We start from the raw sequence: 21,695 nt of genomic DNA on the forward strand, positions 1-21,695 counted from the left end.
TTCTTATTCATGGTCAAAGTGACCAAAAATTCCACCACATATTCATTAATACGCGGAAAACGCATATTAACGAATTCTTGCCAACCCAACGCCTCAATAAAAGCATCAATTCGAGTAGAGAAATTCAATGTTCTTACCGAATGGAAGTCTAAGAAGTGCATATCCACAAATTGGCGGTCGGCTTGTGAAAAATGTTTGAAACGAGCGGCTTCTTCCTCCGAAGCGATGTCAAAATAAGCTCCACATTGAACCCGAAGGCGATTAGCTTCCGTAACAGCGGGCTTGTTACCAACATGCTTAGTCCTAACCATGGTGATGGTGTTTAGTGTTTTTAGGGTTTGAGAAGAAAAAGAAGAAGAAGAAGGAATTGAGAGAAAGAGTAAAGCTTGAAGATGAGTTTGGGGTTTGGAAAATGGAAGTGATTGAATAGAAAAGAGGATAGAAATTGGAGTGAATAAATTAGGAAGAGTAAAAGTAGATTTTTGGGGAAGAGTTTGGAGTAAGGGATTGGGTAAAAATAGAGGTGATGTGAGGTGTGTGTAAGAGGTAGGGTTGTATAGGGTGATTAGGTGAATGTATAGGTAGAATAGGAATAGGAATAGGCAAAAATATTGGCAAAATCGGAATCAATAGGTCATAAATCACGCGTGTCGCGACCGCAAATAGTAAAGCCGCGGCCGCGGCACGCGATTTTCAGGGAATTTTGCCCCTGAAATTCGTCCATAGTTGCTGCTCATACCGAGAATCGGTAGAGAATTCGTCAAAATGGCCCATTTGGGTGCCTTTTGACATGGTTTGTGCAATTTTGTTGATGATTTGGTTCCTGAACTTAATATAAAGTGTCCCTGCACTTAAAAACTAAAATAAATGACATTAATTGCAAGGAAAACCAAAGGTTTAACCTTAATAAATTGAATTAAAGTGTAATAAATTGGTTTAGGAATAATTAATGAAACTTAAATTGTCATTGATGCATATAAGTTAAGAGAATCATATTAAGTGCATAAATAAGTGCATATAAATATATATTAATTATAGGAATCTTAGTCAATTGAATGAATTAATGTTTTAAACTCAATGAATGAAGTTTGTGAAAATTGGATTAAGTGTGAATATATGTGTTAATTAAGAAAAACATGATTTGTTCAATATTATAGATTTTATATAGATTTAACCATGATTATATAAGAAATGTAATCAAACATATATCTAACCTTGTAAAAATAGTAAATGAACTAAAATGAAATAGAACTTTATTGAATAAAACAAACTATAAAAACAAAGAATAAAATGAAATAATACAAAAACACACAAAATATTTACAAAAAGAAAACCTATTAACTTAAACTATTCTATATACTCATCCCTATCAAGTGGGATATTTCTGGCCTTAATACGATCAATTTGAAACTGCACGAAAGTTTCACGTTCCGGTGCAGATAGAAAGTGAGGCCCTGCTCGAAAGACACGTTTTACAAGTCCTTCGTGCTCGAGAAACTCATAGTCAATTATCGGGAAGAATTCATCATCACTCTAGGGAACATCAATGGTACCCTTTGTACCGAGAATTATTCCACAGATTATATTGCTGAACCCAATCTTCTTATCCTTGGATCGAGAAGCGGCGACAAGACCCTCCATCAGAATCTTTGAAGAATCTACTGCATTTCCCTGGAATATATCTCCAAGGACATAGAGATCTGTGTCACGGACCACACTACTGAACGTGCGACCGAATAAACTGTGGCACAGGAATATGTGCAGATACAGCATGGAGTTGGAGCGAAAAGAGTGATTATAGGCGAGTTTTGAATTGAATCGCCAGAATCCAGTGAGCATTCTCCAAACGTCCGAGGATGTCATGTCTCGTCCAGGATGATGTTTTATTGTATCCCTGGGGGGAAAACCAAACCAAGCATGCAACTCGGGATAACCGAAAGTAAAGATTTCGCCTTCTCGACGAAAACTGAGACGTACCCGTCGTTTATTAGTGAAATGCACGGTACAAAAGAATTCGAGTATCCAGTCGCCTATTATTGGAAATCACATTTGGGCGAATTTTGTCCACCCTAGGCGTTCCATATAGCGGCTCATGTCATCAGTAATGCCTAATTGGCTGTTAAGAAATTCATCCATATACAACATTCCGGTGAAGAATTTGTAACGGTGATTCCAATAATGCCTACCTTCATCGTGATTGAAGATAGGAAAAGGTGCCCCATATCGCTTGGATAAGTCTGGGCGTTTATTGCTTGAGGCAGCCTTGTGCCTTGAAGTTTTGTATTTGGTAGGCATGGTGGTTGTTTGAATGAAACAAAGTTGCTGGTACTGAATAGAAAATGGTGTTTTGAAGAAATCAGAGTTCTGATAAAGATGAAAAGAATTGTAACAGAACTTGAATCCTCTAGGATTAATTTATAAGAGTTTTAGATGAAAGGAGGAGTTGTTTTAATCATGAAAAGGTATAAAATGACACCTTTCGGGAATGAAGAAACTTAAGGTTTCAGTTGTCAAGAGGTTTGTTGAAAGGTTTAGGTTGATTCAGACCTGAGTGTGCAGGAATTTCGCGTGTCGCGACCGAGAATAGCAAAGCCGCGGTCGCGACACGCTGATTTCCTTGCGGAAATCGGGCGTCAAAAGCCATGTCCTGATTCACGGTAGAGAATTTATAATTCTCGGTAAGTTCAGAGAAAATCTAACCTATTTGGACAAATCTGAAAAATAGAATTCTCGGCAGAGAATTCCAAATTCTCGGCAGAGAATTGCCTGAAACTTCAATTTCATTCTAATTTCCTAAAATTAATTCTAAAATCATGAAATAAACATATTTTATGCATATAAATCATAACATAAAGGCATCTAATCACAAAAATTGGCATTTAAAAAATAAAATTAAATAAAATAAAAATAAAATAAAATGAACAAAAATATAAAAAGAAAACAAAATAAACTGTGATAAAAAAAACTGAGTGATTTATACGTCAGAAAATCTTGTTACGAACGAAATTTCTAGTTGTGAAATATTTTCGTAATAGATTTTACATCGATTACCATTAACTTTGAAACAAATTCCGTTAGGACCTTCCAGTTCTAAAGAACCATAATCGAATGTTTTGACGACTAAATATGGTCCTATCCATCTGGACTTAAGTTTTCCTGGAAATAAACGAAGTCGTGAATTAAATAACAGCACTTTATCCCCAACATTAAAGTGTTTGACTTTAATTTTGGCATCGTGCCATTTTTTCACTTTTTCTTTATAAATTTTTGCATTTTCGTAAGATAGATGGCGTAACTCATCTAACTCATTTAAATCGAGCAAACATTTCTTACCTGCTTGTCGTAAATCAAAGTTAAGTTCCCTAATAGCCCAATAGGCTTTATGTTCTAATTCGACAGGCAAATGACATGCCTTTCCATACACTAAGCGGTATGGAGTCATTCCTATTGGTGTTTTAAATGCAGTACGGTATGCCCATAACGCATTATTTAGTTTACACGACCAATCTTTTCTTGAGGATGAAACTGTTTTCTCTAAAATCCATTTGAGTTCTCTATTTGATATCTCCGCCTGACCATTTGACTGAGGATGGTATGGCGTTGATACGCGGTGGCGTACTCCATATTTTTTCATAAGCGTTTCAAAACTTCGGTTTATAAAATGAGCACCACCATCACTAACGATGACTCTTGGACAACCAAATCTACAAAATATATCGTCAAGAAAATTAACGACAACTTTAGAATCGTTCGTCGGGGTTGCAATTGCTTCAACCCACTTTGAAACATAATCAACGACGACTAATATGTAAGTTTTACCATTAGAAGGGGGAAAAGGTCCTATGAAATCTATTCCCCACATATCGAAGACTTCAACTTCTAATATGGTTGTGAGGGGCATCTCATCTTTCCTTCCTAGATTTCCTGTTCTTTGGCACTTATCACAACGAGTAATAAATGAACGGACGTCTTTAAACATCGTAGGCCAAAAGAAACCACATTCAAATATTCTAGCTGCTGTTTTGGTAGCTCCATTATGTCCTCCATAAGAGCTAGAATGGCATTCCGACATTATGGATTCATATTCATTTTCACCAACGCATCTCCTAATTATCCCGTCACCACAAGTTTTGAACAGAAAAGGATCTTCCCAAAAATACTGTTTAATGTCGAAGAAAAATTTCTTCTTTTGTTGGAAATTTAATCCTTCCGGAACAATATTGGCTGCAAGATAATTAGCAATATCTGCATACTAGGGTGACATGACGCTTTTCATTTGATAGAGATGTTCATCAGGGAAATCATCTCGTATACCGTTAGTTTCACCTATGGGACCGTTTTCATCTTCAAGTCTCGATAGATGATCGGCGACAAGGTTTTCTACTCCCTTTTTGTCTTTTATTTCTATATCAAATTCTTGTAACAATAAAACCCATCTAATTAGACGTGGTTTTGCATCCTTCTTAGCAAATAAATATCTTAATGCTGCATGATCAGTGTAAATAACTACTTTCGAACCTAACAAGTATGACCTAAACTTATCAAATGCAAAAACTACAGCTAACATTTCTTTCTCAGTTGTGGTGTAGTTTAATTGTGCACCGGAAAGTGTGTGACTGGCATAATAAATGACATGAAGTTTCTTATCCTTCCTTTGTCCTAAAACACATCCGACAGCTAAGTCACTTGCATCACACATAATTTCAAATGGTAAATCCCAATCGGGTTTAGCAATAACTGGTGCACTGACTAAAGCTGTTTTTAATGTTTCGAAAGCTTTAACGCAATCTTCATTAAAATCAAAGGTAGAATCTTTCATGAGTAGATTAGTGAGTGGTTTGGAAATTACAGAAAAATTCTTAATAAATCTTTTGTAAAAACCGGCATGTCCTAAAAATGATCTTACTCCCTTAACAGTAGTTGGAGGGGGTAGTTTCTCTATTACTGAAGTTTTTGCTCTGTCCACTTCTAATCCCTTTTCAGATATTTTGTGACCTAGAACAATTCCTTCGTCAACCATGAAATGACATTTTTCCCAGTTTAATACCAAATTTGTTTCTTCACACCTAGACAAAACTTTATCCAAGTTTTCTAGGCACGAATCAAAGGAATCTCCATAAACTGAAAAATCGTCCATAAAAACTTCCATGATATCTTCAATGAAATCATTAAAAATTGCAGTCATACAACGTTGAAATGTTGCAGGTGTGTTACATAGACCAAAGGGCATTCTCCTATATGCAAATGTTCCGTAAGGACATGTGAAGGTTGTTTTATCTTGGTCATCCGGGTAAATGTATATTTGAAAGATTTCGGAGTAACCATCTAGAAAACAGTAGAAAGCATGACCAGCTATCATTTCGATCATTTGATCAATGAAAGGAAGAGGAAAATGATCTTTCCTAGTTGCTTTATTTAAATTTCTATAATCTATACAAACCCTCCAACTAGTGGTGGTTCGTGTAGGTATTAATTCACCTTCTTCATTCCTTACAACTGTTATGCCTCCCTTTTTAGGTACGCAATGGATTGGACTAACTGTTGAGCGATTTCCGCAAGTGCACGGTTTCGCTTGTAGTAATAAAAATATCGATCCCACAGGAATATGTTTTTTAACGAAAAACTTATTTTTGAGTTTATTAATTTCGAACTTGTTAGATTTATTATTAATTGTAAATGAAAAGTGAAATTTGTCTAATTGAATCTAGGAAAAATAATTGTTTAATTGAGTTTATGAACTTGGAATACTTGAAAAATGCTGGAATAAGATTTTATATTTAGAATAAATCGATTGTTAGAAAGATCTTCTGATTTAAGGATGAATTTTACAAAACAGGAACATTTAGAACTTTTAGAAAAACAATGAATGTATTCATTTGCATTAAGCAAAGAAAACAACTTAAACTTTGTATCAATTATGATGATGAAATAAATGACGGAACCTCTAATTAATTGGCTTTGAACGCGACAAAACCCTTTCGGGATAGTTGCCCTTACTCAAATTAAAACTCTTTCGAGATCATAATTTGCCTAAGTGTTCAACAAAGTTTCCTTGTAATGATTTTGAATTCAACTGCGTATTAATGAAAACACCAGCCTCACTTATATTGGATTGGTTACCATAAGTGCTGCATAACGATTTGTCGAATAAAACGGACTTTATTAGATGAAATATAAATTGATACAAGTTTACAGAGAACATGGAGCATCGAGTTCTTCGAGGGCGTGCAAGTGAACGGCTTGATCGGTTCCTTTCCTTGGGTTTCCTTAGAGGTTGTCAGGCTTAGGGGCGAACACTCTACTCAATCTTCTCGCTGTAACTTCGTAATAGGGATTCGGTCGGCCACTACCATGATGTAAACTAAAACTGGAACAATGTCTAAACGCTACTGAGTTGTAATTAAACTATAAACAATATGTGTACCTCATCTTGTTTTGTACAGAATCTAATTTCTAACTCTCGAAATGTTTTTACTTAGAACTTATAGTTCTACGCTCTGATTCTATATCTATATTATAACATTTCATTGCATTTTTCTCAACATCAACTCTTTATTTATAGATGTTGAAGGGTTGTGATTGAAGTGATGTATCCGTTGGTTAAGAGTCGTGTCCGTTGTGAAAGGACGTCTTTATCCACTTGAACGAACGCGTTTCTTGGATTTCAGCATGTGTTAAATGCTTTTGGCAAATTTTCTGCACTTACCGAGGATAGGAATCGTCGGTCGTGAATGACGTAGCATTAAGTTGAACGTTGGACGAAGGGGAGAAATGGCTAAACCACGCGTGTCGCGGCCGCGGGTTGGGGATTCACTGTCGCGGCACGGGGAGTTTTCTCACTTCTTTGCTTTCGTTCGTGTCCTCGACTTGGTGCTTTCGATTTACATCGTCTTTGACTCATTTGGTAGGGTTTTTCTTCTGTTTTTGATCCTTTTTTGTTCCTATTTGGATTTTACCAAATATTTAGGTACCTTACAAGAAAGAAAGATATTCGAGAGTACAAGTAATCTAAACAGATATAAACAACATAAATTTGTAATAAAAATGATGTAAATACTAATGATATTTTAGGTATATTTTGGGCTTAACAAATCTCCACACTTAATCTTTTGCTAGTCCCGAGCAAAATTTCACTGAATTTATTCCTTAACTAATCTCTTTATGAAAATAAAACATATATCTTTGTTTTTACCTTTTAAATTAGTTAAGCCGAAAAGACTAACTTCGCATGGCAAATTTATACGCAAAATATCAAACTAACTTAGTATAAATACGATATATCATTCGTCTTGTATTTCAATGTTTAAATTGAAGTATTCGGGACGATGTAAGCACGCATGTTATTGAGTCTTTCATCTGAAGGCATTTCAAAGCACCAAATTTCCTTTCCCAAACTTGAATTATTATATATGAGTATAAAGTTTAATTTATTTGCTTAGTTACGCCCGTGATAAGGGTGGTCTCGATCGTAACTTTATATGCATTTTATTTGTGTTCGCTTAAGAGGTACCGACCATGCCATGGGTGGACGCAATCGTTACTTTAAACTTTAAACACGCTTAATTTTTCTTATTTAAACGTTCATTCCATACCTCGATTGTGATAAGGGTGGTCGCAACCGTGGCCAAAAGTACGCTTTACTTATTTATTTCTTCCCTTTCATAACTCGACTGTGATAAGGTTGGTCTCAATCGTGGCCAAAAGTTAAGAATACGATTATGAATTATAAATTGTAAATTGGGAAAAAGAAAATTAGCACATTCATCCTATATTGACTTAAAATTCAACATGTATTATGGCTATAGTTTCCTTAAAAACTTCAATTGGTGTTAATGTAAGACAAAATCAAAACCGAGCTAAAAAATTGTTAGTTCAATTTAATGCCTATAAACCTAATTGAAAATTTAAAATAAGATTTATTATATCATGAATTTCATGATATGATATAGAGATTGAAAATAAAGAATTTATTACTTAAATACATTCACTCGAGACAATTTTTACTTAAAATCGTGTCAAAGATTTGTGAAAAATATTTTGAAAAATATTACCCGTATAGAAATATTTATTTCTATCGATAATGATAACCTAAAAATAATCATAAAAGAAATTTAACTTATGATTATTTGATAAATGTAAAAATGATATTTCAAAAAAATGTTAAGTTTTTTTTTCATTTGTTGCAATATATTTAAAAGTGTTGCAATATACGTTGCATTTTGTATTTTTGAAAACAAACAAGTGTTGCATACATTCATTCATTCATTTGCATACATTCGTTCATTCATTCGTTTGTATTTGTATAAAAATGATATATGTATATATCTCCTCCCACACTTAAATTGGACCATGTCCTCATTGGTGCAAAAATGGAGATAAAACGTTAAAGATAAAACAAACGGAAAGAAAAGAAAGATATAGCAAAGAAAACATGCATCATAAAATTAAATTAAAACTGAAATTGTACGAAACATAAGAAATAAAAATGTACGAAACTGAAATTAAAACAAGATAAGATAAAAATAAAAGATAAAACCTAAGCATGCGGCGGGGAATCCGGAGGTGTTGGTGAAGTTTCCACATTTTGGCGACGGAAAAATGAAAGCAGCTGATGCCGAGTCGATCTTTGCGCATGCCTCAAAGTATTGAGGTTGTCATTCATCACCATGTTGTTCTCCACCAAATCATCAATCCTCAAATTCATTTGTCGATTATTGGCATTGATTTGGTTCAAAATTCTTCTTAAATCCACCGGATCATTATCTTGAGATGCTTGGGCTTGTGGTTCATCTTCCGCTCCTTCCTCCGCACCTCCTTCCTCGGTACCTATATTATGAGAACTAGAAGCACCTCCACCCATAGTGCCACAAAGATGTGCAATACGGGTAGCATAAGAAATAAAAACGGGAGGAGCCGCAGAAACCAATAAATGAGCCCGCTCAAGAGCCGCAATGTCCAAAACCGGAACATATCCATGGTAGGTGGACATATCATAAGTTGCTAATTCATCCCGTGCTCCCAAAACAATAGCGGTGATTAAATTACCGAGAGGGACTTGAGTGGTGTGAGCCCTCGAAGCACGATACAAATTGTCAAATATCATTCCAATGCTATCAATCCTTAAACCTTTGAATAAACAATCCCAAACAAACAAATCCCGGACTTGAATTTTTGAACTCTCAACACGACCAAAAAGTGAAAAACTCAAATACTTGTGAAAGAAGAACACACAATTGTCCTTAATCAACTTGCTCGAAGTGTTTTTAGAGTCAAAAGAAGTTTGGTCGGAAAGATTTTGCCAAAAAGAGTTATTGTCAAAATCCCGAGGCTTATCATAAAAATCACTAGTAGGGAAACCAAACATATTTCCCATAGCCTCATAATCTATGGTATAGGTAGTACCATTATTCCGAAAAGAAATTTCTGTCCTCTTTTTGTTCATCTTTAAAGTAACCAAAAACTCAACCACATACTCTTGAATTTGGGGAAAACGCATAGAAGCAAAAGTTTCCCACCCCAAAGTCTCAATAAAAGCATAATTTGAGTAGTGAAGTTCAACTTCCTTACCGAATCAAAATCAAGAAACTGCATGTCCACGAACTTACGATTGGCGTGTGAAAAATGCTTAAAACGTCCAACTTCTTCCTCGGAATGAATGTCGAAATAAGCCCCGCAACTAATACGAAGGCGATTAGCCTCAGTGACAGCCGGCTTGTGTCCAACACGCTTTGCTCTAGGCATGATTATGGTGTTTAGGGTGTAGAGAAAAAGATGAAAAGAGAGAAAAGCTTGAGGTTGAAGATGAAGTAGAAGTTTTGTATGGAGACTTGAATTGAAAGGTTTAGGTGATTGAAAAGGGTAATGATAAATTGGGAAGAGTAAAAGTAAGATATTGGGAAGAGGTTAGAGTAGGGGATTGGTTAAAATTGGAGGTGATGTAAGGTTTGTGTAAGTAATAGGTATATATAGGGTTGAATAGGAAGATTAATAGGTAGAGTAGGAATAGGAATAGGAATAGGTAGAATTGGAATAGGAAAAAGGTTGTAAAATAGGCAAAAATCCGGACTTAGGAGTGCATCATCGTCGCGTGTCGCGACCGAGGACGGTCATCCGCGGCCGTGAATCGCGTTGTGCAGCGAATTTTTTTTCCTGAATTTTAGAGGGATTTTGCTGAAGTTACCGAGGACGCGCATCCGCGGCCGCGAATCGCGTGTTTCAGCCAATTTTTTTCTTAATTTTTGGGGGAATTTTGCTGAAGTTACCGAGAATTTAGTCATTCTCGGCCGCGGATCACCTCGTGGCTACCCAAATTCTGCATATTAACTCCATTTCGTGCAATTTCTTGATAAATTCTATCCTGAACTCCTTGAAAATGTTATCTGTACTTAAAAACACAAATGTAAAACATTAAATGATAAGGAAAACCAAAGGTTTATCCTTATTAATTGGAAAAATAAATGAAAATGCTTTAATTAATGAATGTTAAATTAAGAATAGGAAAGGTTTGGAACTCAAATTAATTGAAGCATTTATGATCATTTATTAATGTAAGTTAAATGAATCTTTATTTAAGGAATTTGAACTTAGTTATTAACATTTAACTAGTAATGAATGCTTTAAAGTTTTATTTAATAGATTCATAAGTGTAGAATAATGAGTTTCCATATAATCAAAAGAGATATAATGCAAAAGAGAAAGTTTTATTGATTTAGCAATATATACAAGATATTTACAAACAAAATAATCAAAGCTATGCTAGAAATTTGTCCCTTTCAATCGGGATTTTCTTAGCCCTATAGCGGTCTATTTTCATCTGCACGAAGGCTTGACGTTCTGGTGCAGAAAGAAAATTTGGGCCTGATCGAAAAACTCGTTTCACTAGACCTTCATATTCTAAAAATTCATAGTCTAGTGTCGGGAAAGATTCAGCATCACTCCAAGGAACAGAAATACTTCCCTTGGTCCCTAGTATTATTCCACATATGATATTACCGAACCCAACCTTCTTAGCCTTAGATCTAGACGCGGCAACAAGACCCTCCATCAAAATCTTTGAAGAATCAACAACGTTGCCTTGAAATATATCGCCAAGGACATAAAGGTCAGTTTCTTGGACGACACTACTGAACGTGCGACCGAACAGACTGTGACTCAGAAATTTATGCAAATATAGCATAGAGTTGGAATAAAAAGACTTATTATAGGCAAGTTTAGGGTTGAAAGGCCAGATGCCGGTGAGCATTCGCCAAATATCAGTGGATGTCATGTCTCTTCCATGATGACGTTTGGTAGTATCCTTCAAGGGAAAACCAAACCAAGCATGCAATTCAGGATATCCAAAAGTGAAAGTTTTGCCATCCCGACGAAAACTAAGACGCACCCGACGCTTGTTAACAAAACGAACCGTACAGAAGAACTCTAATATCCAGTCTCCAATTATAGGAAACTTCATATCAACAAATCTGGTCCATCCTAAACGTTCCATGTAGCGACTCAGATCATCTTTAATTCCCAACTGATCGTTAAGAAAGTCATCCATGTATAGCATTCCTACAAAGAATGTGTATCGAAGCTTTAAGAAGCGCCTTCCCTCATCATGATTGAAGATAGGAAAGTTACATCCATAACGCTCGGATATATCAATACGTTTATTGCGTGAAGCAACCACTTTCTTAGGATGAGTGTTTGTGGAAGTCATGGTGTTTGGAATGAGTAAGGAAGAAAGGTTCTGAACTTAATTTCTGGGTAGAGGAAATTGGAAGAAAATCAGAGAATTGTTCTGACAGAGATGAAAAAGAAAGTGACAGAAAACTGAACCTCTAGAACCTATTTATAAAATCCTAGGATGAAAAAGAGGTGTTGTTTTGAAGTAAAAAGGCATGAAATCAGACCTCTTAAAAATGAAGAAACTCAATTTTTCGTTTCTGAAGAGTTGTGTCTACTGGAGATGAAGAACACAGGTCTGATTTCTGTAGAAATTCAGCGTGTCGCGACCGAGGATTCTGACCCGCGGTCGCGACACGCTGATTTCCTTGCAGAAATCAGGCGTCAAAAACCCCTAATCTCTGATCCTCGACCGAGAATCCCTATCCTCGGTAAGTTTAGAAATTTTTCCTGTCTAATTGAAATCTATTGAAGTCAGAATTCTCAACTGAGAATCCCAAATCCTCTGTAAGTTCAGAAATTTTCCTAGCTAACCAGATTTACCCAAATTCTCAACTGAGAATTCTAAATTCTCTATAAGTTCAGAAAATTTCTCACCTTCTTAAGAATTCTAAATATATGAATTCTCAACTGAGAATTTCAAATTCTCAACTGAGAATCACAAAATTTCTTCTAATTCACATTAAATTCCTAAAAATTAATTAAAATCATGACTTGAATATATATTTTTTATATATCTAAATTTCTAACATAAAATGATATAATCAAAAACAAAAATAAAAATAAAAATAAATAACTATGTGTAGAAAAACAAAATGATTTATATGTCAGGAAATCTTGTTACGAAATTAGTTCTTATTTCGGAAATATTTTCGTAATAAATTTTACATCGATTACCATTAACTTTGAAACGATTACCGTTGGTTTCCTCAAGTTCTAAAGAACCATAGTCGAATTTTTTGACGACTAAATACGGTCCGGTCCATCTGGACTTAAGTTTTCCTGGAAATATACGAAGTCGTGAATTAAATAACAGCACCTTATCTCCAACATTAAAGTTTTTGACTTTGATCTTGGCATCGTGCCATTTTTTCACTTTTTCTTTATAAATCCTCGCATTCTCATACGATAGATGACGTAACTCATCTAACTCATTCAAATTGAGCAAACGTTTCTTTCCTGCTTGTTGTAAATCAAAATTAAGTTTTCTAATAGCCCAATAGGCTTTATGTTCTAATTCTACTGGTAAATGACATGCTTTTCCATACACTAAACGATATGGAGTCATTCCTATTGGTGACTTAAATGCAGTACGGTATGCCCATAGCGCATTATTGAGTTTTTGTGACCAATTTTTTCTTGATGACGAAACAGTTTTCTCTAGAATCCATTTGAGTTCTCTATTTGAGATCTCCGCCTGACCATTAGACTGAGGATGGTATGGCGTTGACACGCGGTGGCGTACTCCATACCTTTTCATAAGCATATCAAAATTTCGATTTATGAAATGGGTACCGCCATCGCTAACAACGAATCTAGGACAACCAAATCTACAAAATATATCGTCAAGAAAATTAACAACTACTTTAGAATCATTCGTAGGGGTTGCAATTGCTTCAACCCACTTCGAAACATAATCAACGGCTACTAATATGTAAGTTTTACCATTGGAAGGCGGAAAAGGTCCCATGAAATCAATTCCCCACATGTCGAAGATTTCGACTTCCAATATGTTTTTGAGGGGCATCTCATCTTTCCTTCCTAAATTTCCCGTTCTTTGGCATTTATCACAACGAGTAATAAATGAACCAACGTCTTTAAACATTGTAGGCCAAAAGAAACCACATTCCAATATTTTAGCTACCGTTTTATTAACTCCATTATGTCCTCCATATGAGCTGGAATGACATTCCGTTATTATAGATTCATATTCATTTTCTCCAACACATCTCCTAATTATCCCGTCACCACATGATTTGAATAGAAAGGGATCTTCCCAAAAATACTGTTTAATATCGAAGAAAAATTTCCTCCTTTGTTGGGAAGATAATCCTTCCGGAACAATATCGGTTGCAAGATAATTAGCAAAATCTGCATACCATGGTGACATGATACTTTCTACCTGATAGAGATGTTCATCGGGGAAATCATCTCGTATACCGATAGTTTCACCTATAGGACCGTTTTCATCTTCTAGTCTTGATAGATGATCGGCGACAAGGTTTTCTACTCCCTTTTTGTCTTTAATTTCTATATCAAATTCTTGTAACAACAAAACCCATCTAATCAGACGCGGTTTTGCATCTTTCTTAGCAAACAGATAACGTAAAGCTGCGTGATCTGTATAAATAATAACTTTAGATCCTAGCAAGTATGACCTAAACTTATCACATGCAAATACTACGGCTAACATTTCTTTTTCTGTTGTTGTGTAATTTAACTGTGCACCTGACAATGTTTGACTTGCATAATAAATAACATGTAATCTTTTATCCTTTCTTTGACCTAAAACACATCCTACAGCTAGGTCACTTGCATCACACATGATTTCAAAAGGTAAATCCCAATCGGGTTTAGCGATTATGGGTGCACTGACTAAAGCTGTTTTCAATGTCTCGAAAGCTTTAATACAATCTTCATTAAAATCGAAGGTTGAATCCTTCATAAGCAAATTAGTAAGTGGTTTGGAAATCACAGAAAAGTTTTTTATAAATCGTCTGTAAAAACCTGCATGTCCTAGAAATGATCTTACTCCCTTGACAGTTGTTGGTGGGGGTAATTTTTCTATTACTGAAGTTTTTGCTCTATCCACTTCTAATCCTTTTTCAGATATTTTATGACCTAAAACAATTCCTTCGTCAACCATGAAATGACATTTTTCCCAATTTAATACTAAATTCGTTTCTTCGCATCTAGAAAGAACTTTATCTAAGTTTTTTAAACATGCATCAAAAGAATCTCCATAAACTGAAAAATCATCCATAAATACTTCCATGATATCTTCGATGAAATCATTAAAAATTGCAGTCATACAACGTTGAAAAGTTGCTGGTGCATTATATAGACCAAAAGGCATTCTTCTATATGCAAATGTTCCATAAGGACATGTGAAGGTTGTTTTATCTTGGTCATCCGGGTAAATATATATTTGAAAGAATCCGGAATAACCATCAAGAAAACAATAAAATGCATGACCGGCTATCCTTTCGATCATTTGATCGATGAAAGGTAAAGGAAAATGATCTTTCCTAGTTGCCTTATTTAGGTTCCTATTATCTATACAAACCCTCCAACCAGTGGTGGTTCTCATAGGTATTAATTCACCTTCATCATTCCTTACTACAGTTATGCCTCCCTTTTTGGGTACACAATGGATTGGACTAACCCATTCACTATCCGAAATAGGATAAATGATTCCATTGTCTAAAAGTTTAGTAATCTCATTTTTGACTACTTCTTTCATATTCAGATTTAAACGTCTTTGTCTATCCGCTTTAGGTGGCTTATCTCCTTCTAAGTGAATACTATGCATTACAATACTAGGATTAATTCCTTTTAAATCTGAAATCTGCCATCCCACACTTCCTATTCTATTTCTAACAACTTCTTTCAATTTTTCTTCTTGATTTTCTGTTAATTTGTTAGAGATGATTATAGGTAGAGTATCACTTCCGCCTAGGAAAGCGTATCTCAGATGGTTTGGTAATTCTTTAAGTTCTAATTTAGGTGGAACTACTACTGAAGGCGGAACTGGTCCATCTTCTCGAATCAAAGGCTCTGGGTCCTTATCTTCTAATTCTTCATCCATTATAGGTTCTATTATTTCTTCTCTTTGAACAATGTCATTAACACATTCTTCAACTAAATCAAGCTTCATACAAGCGAAATCCTCCATAGGATATTTCATCGCTTGATTCATATCGAACTCGATCTTATCGTCACCTATTCGTAAAACTACTTTTCCTTCCGACACATCAACTAGAGCACGTCCCGTGTTCATGAATGGTCTACCAAAGATTAGCGGACAATTAGCATCATAAGCAAAATCTAAGATAACAAAATTAGTAGGAAAAATAAATTTGTCAACTTTCACTAAAACGTCTTCAATTATTCCATATGGTCTTTTAGTGGATTGATCCGCTAATTGCAAAACCATATTGGTACGTTTGATGTCTTCTTCTAAACCTAATTTTTCAAAAATAGACAATGGCATCAAGTTTATACTAGCTCCTAAATCACAAAGACAACTTGGGAATTCCATATTTCCCAATTTACACGGAATGGTAAAGCATCCGGGATCTTTGAGTTTAGTAGGTAATTTACTTGATACTATCGAACTACAATCTTCAGTAAGCGAAATGGATGAAATTCCTTCCCAACTAATCTTTTTTGAAATTAAATCTTTCAAGAATTTTCCATAGTTAGGAATTTGCGTAATTGCATCCATGAATGTTAAATTTATATGCAAATTTTTAAGCTTATCTAAAAATGATAAAAGTTGTTTATCATGGTCCTTATTTCGGACCCTGTGTGGAAAAGGTGGTTTTGGTACAAAGGGTTTCGTATTAGAGTCAGTTGGTGTATCTTTTTGTTTTAACGTATCTTCTTTGGATTTTGGTAAATCATTTCCAGGTAAAGTTGAATTTCCGGGCATTTCCGGACCTAAATAGTTTTTCCCTGAACGAAGAGTGATAGCCTTAACATGCTCTTTCGGATTTTCTTCCGTTTGGCTGGGAAGACTTCCCTCTTTGCGGGATGGAATTGATTTAGCAAGTTGTCCAATTTGAACCTCCAAATTATGGATGCTAGATGATTGGTTTTTGATAAGTTGATCGAATTTACTTTCGATTCGTTTAAAACCATCGTCTTGATTACTTACCTTTCCATTCATAGCATCTATAAATTTGTCGATTTTTGAAGATAAAGTGCTAATCGTATCTCTTGTTTGATTTTGATAATTATTTACACGATATTGATTAGCATTTGCATTATTATTATTATTACTATCTTTCCAATTAAAGTTAGGATGATTTCTCCATCCAGGATTATAAGTATTAGAATAAGCATTAGTAGTTTGGTTTTGTCCTTGGACAAAATTTACCTGTTCTATCTCATTCATACCTTCGTAATCAATGTCTGTTTGGATCGGATCATTAGGATCGCACGGTGCCATAAACCTATCAATTTTGTGCGATAAGGCAGAAAATTGGGCTTGTAACATCGCAACTGGATCAAGATTCATTATACCTTTAACCGATGATGTACCTGAGGTTGATGGTTTCGCCATTGGTATATGTCCACGCTCTACGGGCCACATACTGCTATTGATTTCCATTTCCTCCAAAAGTTCTCTTGCTTGGGGGGACGTCTTCTTCATAAATAACCCTCCAGACATAGCATCTAATGAACCTCTAGTTGTAGGATTTAATCCATTATAGAATGTCTGCATTAAAAGTGCATCTGGCAGTTGGTGGTGTGGGCATAAATGTTGAAGTTCTTTAAAACGTTCCCAAGCTTCATAAAGAGTTTCATTATCATTTTGTGTAAAAGATGTCAATTCTTTGATGACTCTTGCAGTTTTTGCTAAGGGAAAATATTTTGATAAAAACGCTTGGGCTAATTGGTCCCAAGTTTCAAATGTTGCAGCAGGCATAGAAGTTAACCAAATTTTTGCCTTATCCTTCAAGGTGAAAGGAAAGAGGCGAAGTTTGATTGCTTCGGCTGTTACATCAGTAATTTTAAAAGTGTCACAAATTTCTAAGAAATTTGTCAAATGGGCATTAGGGTTTTCGTTAGGTAGTCCATAAAACGTTACGTTGTTTTGCAACATATTAAGCAAAGCAGGCTTAATTTCAAATTGATTTGCGTTTATACAGGGTCTAACTACACTATTAGTTACACCGGCCATTCCTGGCCTAGCATAATCCATAAGTGTCGGTGGATCGGCCATATTTTCTGGCTGGATTTTTTTGGTTTTTATGGGTGTTTTGTCTTTGTTTTTGTTGTTTTTGTTGTTTTTCTTAAGTGTTCTTTCAATTTCTGGATCAAAAGGGTCTGGTGGTGTGCCCGAATTTCGCGAACTGCGCATGAACTTGAAATGGTTACACGAGCCAAACTCCCTTCAAAACAAAATTGAAAACAAATATGTTATATAAACTGAAAAATAAATAAAATATAAAAATTGTATAAAAATAATGTGTAAACCTAGATTCGAAAATAAAATACGAAAAATAAGAATTTTGTCAAAAATTTTGGCGTATCCCCGGCAACGGCGCCAAAAACTTGTTGAGCGATTTCCGCAAGTGCACGGTTTCGCTTGTAGTAATAAAAATATCGATCCCACATGGATACGTTTTTTAACGAAAAACTTATTTTTGAGTTTATTAATTTCGAACTTGTTAGATTTATTATTAATTGTAAATGAAAAGTGAAATTTGTCTAATTGAATTTAGGAAAAATAATTGTTTAATTGAGTTTATGAACTTTGAATACTTGAAAAATGCTGGAATAAGATTTTATATTTAGAATAAATCGATTGTTAGAAAGATCTTCTGATTTAAGGATGAATTTTACAAAACAGGAACATTTAGAACTTTTAGAAAAACAATGAATGTATTCATTTGCATTAAGCAAAGAAAACAACTTAAACTTTGTATCAATTATGATGATGAAATAAATGACGGAACCTCTAATTAATTGGCTTTAAACGCGACAAAACCCTTTCGGGATAGTTGCCCTTACTCAAATTAAAACTCTTTCGAGATGATAATTTGCCTAAGTGTTCAACAAAGTTTCCTTGTAATGATTTTGAATTCAACTGCGTATTAATGAAAACACCAGCCTCACTTATATTGGATTGGTTACCATAAGTGCTGCATAACGATTTGTCGAATAGAACATACTTTATTAGATGAAATATAAATTGATACAAGTTTACAGAGAACATGGAGCATCGAGTTCTTCGAGGGTGTGCAAGTGAATGGCTTGATCGGTTCCTTTCCTTGGGTTTCCTTAGAGGTTGTCAGGCTCAGGGACGAACACTCTACTCAATCTTCTCGCTGTAACTTCGTAATAGGGATTCGGTCGGCCACTACCATGATGCAAACTAAAACTGGAACAATGTCTAAACGCTACTGAGTTGTAATTAAACTATAAACAATATGTGTACCTCATCTTGTTTTGTACAGAATCTAATTTCTAACTCTCGAAATGTTTTTACTTAGAACTTAGACATAAGTTCTACGCTCTGATTCTATATCTATATTATAACATTTCATTGCATTTTTCTCAACATCAACTCTTTATTTATAGATGTTGAAAGGTTGTGATTGAAGTGATGTATCCGTTGGTTAAGAGTCGTGTCCGTTGTGAAAGGACGTCTTTATCCACTTGAACGAACGCGTTTCTTGGATTTCAGCATGTGTTAAATGCTTTTGGCAAATTTTCTGCACTTACCGAGGATAGGAATCCTCGACCGTGAATGACGTAGCATTAAGTTGAACGTTGGACGAATGGGAAAAATGGCTAAACCACGCGTGTCGCGGCCGCGGGTTGGGGATTCACTGTCGCGGCACGGTGAGTTTTCTCACTTCTTTGCTTTCGTTCGTATCCTCGACTTGGTGCTTTCGATTTACGTCGTCTTTGACTCCTTTGGTAGGGTTTTTCTTCTGTTTTTGATCATTTTTCGTTCCTATTTGGATTTTACCAAATATTTAGGTACCTTACAAGAAAGAAAGATATTCGAGAGTAAAAGTAATCTAAACAGATATAAACAACATAAATTTGTAATAAAAATGATGTAAATATTAATGATATTTTAGGTATATTTTGGGCTTAACACTAACCCATTCACTATCCGAGATAGGGTAGATGATTCCATTGTCCAGAAGTTTAGTAATCTCATTTTTTACTACTTCTTTCATATTCGGATTTAGGCGTCTTTGCCTATCCGCTTTAGGTGGCTTATCTTCTTCTAAGTGAATTCTGTGCATTACGATGCTCGGGTTAATACCTTTTAAGTCTGAAATTTGCCAACCCATACTTCCTATCCTATTTCTAACAACTTCTTTCAATTTCTCTTCTTGGACTTGTGTTAATTTGTTAGAGATAATAATAGGTAGAGAATCGCCTTCGCCTAAGAAAGCGTACCTCAAATGACTAGGTAATTCTTTAAGTTCTAATTTAGGTGGAACTATAATTGAAGGCGGAACTGGTCCATCTTCTCGAATCAAAGGTTCTGGGTCCTTATCTTTTAGTTCCTCACTCATTATAGGTTCTATTATTTCTTCTTTTTGAACAATGTCATTTACACATTCTTCAATTAAATCAAGTTTCATACAAGCGAAATCCTCCATAGGATATTTCATTGCTTGATTCATATCAAACTCAATTTTATCATCGCCTATTCTTAAAACTACTTTCCTTTCCGACACATCAACTAGAGCACGTCCCGTGTTCATGAACGGTCTACCGAAGATTAGCGGACAATTTACGTCATAAGCAAAATCTAAAATAACGAAATCGGTAGGAAAAATAAATTTGTCAACTTTAACTAAAACATCCTCAATTATACCGTATGGTCTTTTAGTGGTTTGATCCGCTAATTGCAAAACCATATTGGTACGTTTGATGTCTTCTTCTAAGCCTAACTTATTAAAAATAGATAATGGCATCAAGTTAATGCTTGCTCCTAAATCACAGAGACAACTGGGAAATTCAATATCTCCCAATTTACATGGAATGGTAAAACATCCGGGATCCTTGAGTTTTGTGGGCAAATTACTTGACACAATTGAACTACAATATTCAGTTAGCGAAATGGATGAAATTCCTTCCCAACTGATTTTCTTTGAAATTAAATCTTTGAGGAATTTACCATAATTGGGAATTTGTGTAATCGCGTCCATAAATGTTAAATTAATATGCAAATTCTTAAGTTTGTCTAAAAATGTTAAAAGTTGTTTGTCATAGTCCTTATTGCGGACTTTGTGTGGAAAAGGTGGTTTGGGTACAAAAATTTTTGTACTAGAGTCAATTGGTGCATCTTTTTGTTTTAATGTATCTTCTTTGGGCTTTGGTAAATCAATTCCAGGTAAGGTTGAATTTCCGGGCATTTCCGGGCCTAAGTAATTTTTCCCTGAACGAAGAGTGATAGCCTTAACATGCTCTTTCGGATTTTCTTCCGTATGGCTTAGAAGACTTCCCTCTTTGTGGGATGGAATTGATTTAGCGAGTTGTCCAATTTGAATCTCCAAATTATGGATGCTAGATGATTGGTTTTTAATAAGCTGATCGAATTTATTCTCGATCCGTTTAAAACCATCGTCGTGATTACTTATTTTTCCGCTCATAGCATCAATAAATTTGTCGATTTTAGAAGATAAAGTGCTAATCGTGTCTCTGGATTGGTTTTGATAATTAGCAGTACGATTTTGATTAGCAGTAGCATTATTATTATTATTATCTCTCCAGTTAAAGTTAGGATGATTTCTCCATCCAGGATTATATGTATTGGAATAAGGGTTATTATTTTGGTTTTGCCCTTGGACAAAATTTACATGTTCAATTCCACTCATACCTTCGTAATCCACATCTGTTTGGATTGGCTTACCATTAGAATCACACGGTGCCATAAACCTATCAATTTTGTGCGATAAGGCAGAAAATTGGGCTTGCAACATCGCTACTGGATCAAGATTCATTATACCTTTAACTGATGAAGTAGTTGAGTATGATGGTTTCGCTGATGGTGCGTGTCCATGTTCCGCGGGCCACATACTGCTGTTGATTGCCATTTCCTCCAAAAGTTCTCTTGCTTGGGCACATGTTTTCTTCATGAATAACCCTCCAGACATAGCATCCAATGAACCTCTAGTTGTAGGATTTAGTCCATTATAAAATGTTTTCATTAAAAGTTCAGCGGGCAATTGGTGGTGTGGGCATAAACGTTGAAGTTCTTTAAAACGTTCCCAAGCCTCATAAAGAGTTTCATTATTATTTTGAGAAAAAGATGTTAACTCTTTAATGACACT

At 35.1% G+C, this 21,695-nt stretch overlaps 2 non-coding genes across 2 annotated transcripts; both read left to right on the plus strand.

The window, feature by feature from the left end:
* Positions 1 to 17,129: 17,129 nt before the first annotated feature.
* On the plus strand, positions 17,130 to 17,236 carry LOC136201599 (small nucleolar RNA R71). Its single transcript, XR_010673947.1, has one exon. It is a non-coding gene; the product is annotated as a small nucleolar RNA R71 (small nucleolar RNA).
* Positions 17,237 to 21,588: 4,352 nt separating this feature from the next.
* LOC136201688 (small nucleolar RNA R71) lies at positions 21,589 to 21,695 on the plus strand. The gene has a single exon (XR_010674031.1). It is a non-coding gene; the product is annotated as a small nucleolar RNA R71 (small nucleolar RNA).

The sequence above is a fragment of the Euphorbia lathyris genome, chromosome 7 (genome assembly GCF_963576675.1).
Source record: "Euphorbia lathyris chromosome 7, ddEupLath1.1, whole genome shotgun sequence".
Classification (NCBI taxonomy): Eukaryota; Viridiplantae; Streptophyta; class Magnoliopsida; order Malpighiales; family Euphorbiaceae; genus Euphorbia; species Euphorbia lathyris.